This window comes from Vulpes lagopus, chromosome 3, assembly GCF_018345385.1.
Source record: "Vulpes lagopus strain Blue_001 chromosome 3, ASM1834538v1, whole genome shotgun sequence".
Classification (NCBI taxonomy): domain Eukaryota; kingdom Metazoa; phylum Chordata; class Mammalia; order Carnivora; family Canidae; genus Vulpes; species Vulpes lagopus.
The window spans coordinates 139,717,952-139,721,238 of NC_054826.1; positions in this window are offsets into that span (position 1 = coordinate 139,717,952).

Below are 3,287 nucleotides of genomic sequence, written 5' to 3' on the forward strand. Positions count from 1 at the left end.
TTACTGATTTTCACTGACAAGTGCTAGACCATGTGAAAAACTTTGTGGGATTAATTTTCTGTTTTGCATTTTTTCCCATGCTATGCTGATTGGACATGTCCCATGACTTAGCTCAGCCCCAAAACATGGCACCAGATCAATCAGTGGGTTTGGCACAACTTTAGTTACACTGGTATAGGATTCATTAAAAAGGACTCATATTCATAAGATAGGCTAACTGCTAAAGGAGAAAAAAATAAAAGTGTTTTGTGTCCTTGCTGTTTTTTTTTCCCAAAGGGAAGGGGAAGAGGGGGTGTTAGGGTGAACTGAAAGAGTCAAGGGAGTGGAAGCCACAGTTCCTGGAACCTTAAGGTCTGCCACTAAAGTTCAAGATTAAGCTTTGTTCTAATAAGAGTTTGGCTTTCCAAATAGGGATGCCAAGGTCCTTTCACTCACATATACTTCTAAAACTCTGCTTTTCAATTGCGTTCGTGTGTTCTATTTTAGAACACTTCTCACTCACTCAGTAATCCAAAAGAAAGACTTTGATACCAGAGCTAAATTAAAGAGGAAACAGTGCCTGTTTTCAGATAAAGTGAGAGTTACCAGCCTTCTTGAGAACATTGTGTTTTGATTGATCTACTTTCTCACTGGCTCTTTTCTCTCAACTTCTCTTGGTAGAGGACCTCATCAGGACCTCACCAGATTCTTATCCCTGTTTTTCCGTGGGTTGCTGTACCTATCCTCACCTTCCCATCTCAGTGAAAGAAGATAGCTCCACGAAAGGCTTGACCCTATTGCCCACCTCATCTTCTCACTCTCTTGTCTCTTTTAAAATCTACCCCCGTGAGTAGGTTGTTTCTGCTCTGGCCTCTTCACTCATTCATATTTCCATAGGTTTTTAATCATCAAATGGGTCCACTGATCTTCCCTTTACCTGCAAAGCAAAACAGAATAAAACAGGCTTTACCGTACGACCTCCTCCAGCCGCTACTCTATTTCCCCTCACGTATTGATTCTCAAACTAGTACCACAAATAATCTGGACCCGCTGCCTCTGTTTCCCTACTGCCTTCTGGAATCTGGCTTCCTCTTTGACCATTCAATGTAGAACAAAATTGTACAGGTGACCAAGAGCCTCATCACTACATTCAGTGGCTCAGACACTGCCCTATTTTCCCTCATCTGCTTGGCAGGTTTAATCTGTGCTCACCTTGCACATCTTTTGTGAACTTTCCCTCCTTGGTCTCCTTGACACTGGGAAATCTTCAATATCTTAAAACATTTTCGATGATGACTTTTCTGTTTCGCTGGCTGCTCTATTATACTTCAGCCTTACATATTTTCTTTCTAAAAATTTCTAGAATATTGGGGCTCTTGGGGGTTAATATATAGCATCATTTGATTCTACTGCATAATATTGAACCAAATGGTTCAATAAAAACTAGAGTAGGAGATCAGCAAATGGATATTAACTATTTCTATAGATCCATGACCAATATAGGATGCTAATATTCTCTCTCCACTTATACCAAATTCAGAGATTGAAAGAATCTATTTAAGGAGACAAAGTAGACTCAAAGAGCAGACTTACCCAGAATTGCTGTCCCCCCCCCACACACACACACATACACACAAAGAGGGAGCTGAGTCTCCAGATCGTTAGCCTTTAAATAGATAAGATTTACCCAGTGGAAAACTGTGAACCAGTGAATGTCACCGTCAGTCGAAGTCAGATAAATCACTGCTCCTGCTTGGGGAGAAATGAGTAAGATACATCACGAGTGTTACTCTCAGCATAGGAAGCTATATATACACAAACAGTGTGGGATAGTCTTCATTCTTAATCATCATCTTCATGTAGATAATTCCCAAATCTGTGTCTCTGAGTCTGATGTATTTCTAACCTTTTCAATGTTAAATCAACCTGTTCCCTTCCACCTCATGTCCTCCTCTGCTGTGGTCAATGGCACTTCTACTCCCAGTCATTGGGAATCTTTGGCATCACCTTTCACTCATCACTCGCCTTTGTTTCTTCTTTTAGAATGTCTATGGTACTCATCCTTTCTCTTCAACTTGTACCTCTACCACTATATTCTACTCCTTATTTATCATGTATGCCTTCAACAGCTACTTATGAAGTACATACCAGGTGCCACGACATTTTTTAGGCAGTGGGGATATTAAAGACAGATGAAACATTGATTCAGCCCTTATGTTGAGAAGAGTGGACAAGGGGTTATCAAATTCTAACTTAAGTCAATATGTAACTTCAATATGGACAATTGCAATACTTGGAGGGCACTTGGTGCTCTGTGAGCCTATAACAGGAGGTATGGGAGATGAGAAATAACGTCTCTAGGAGATGATACTCACATTGAAATATGAAGTAAAAGCAGGAGTTTTTTTTTTAATTTTTTACTTATTTATGATAGTCACAGAGAGAGAGAGAGGCAGAGACACAGGCAGAGGGAGAAGCAGGCTCCATGCACCGGGAGCCTGATGTGGGATTCGATCTAGGGTCTCCAGGATCGCGCCCTGGGCCAAAGGCAGGCGCCAAACCGCTGCGCCACCCAGGGATCCCAGCAGGAGTTAATTAGGCAAAGAAGGCAGAGAGGAACATCCCAGGCAGCATTCTATATGCACAAATGCCTTCTGACTGGAGGTAGCAGGAGGAGTAGAGGTCTCAAGAGGGGTAATGTGGTACAGAATAGAGGAGCTGGAAAGGTAGTTAAGGGGCTGTGCCATGTAGGGCCTTATACATTATGTTAAGGAGTGTTTTGAAATCAAAGTCACTGAAGTGTTTAAACGATAGGGATTAGCACTGGGGTTTGAAAAGACCACTCCTGCATTTTGGATCATTACCTTTGCTTCTCAATTGATTATTTGTGTGTCTCCCATTCCTCCACCTTGTGAATTTTCATACAAACCAATGTCCAAATAATCCTCACTATGAGCTGCTTGAACCTTATCTGCTTCCTAATCAAATGGTGTGGATGATGCCCCATTATTTTTAAGATAAAGCTTAGATTTTTAGATCTGTTTTTTTGCTGAAGCTTGCTATCATCTGGGTTCAGTCTCCTTGTCCAAAATATTTTCCCTCTTCTCCTCAATACAGACTTTCTCCTCTAGCTAAGTCAATCTTCCCAAACACCCCAGCCTCACTCAAATGCCATTAAGTGAAAGAAATTGCCTTTGAGACTTTGAAACTTCTGCCAAAATTCTTCCTCTTATTAAAATCCAAACATATTCAAGATTCCAATGAGGTTCCACTTCCTCTGTAAAATGATTGCTAACTACTCTGGACCA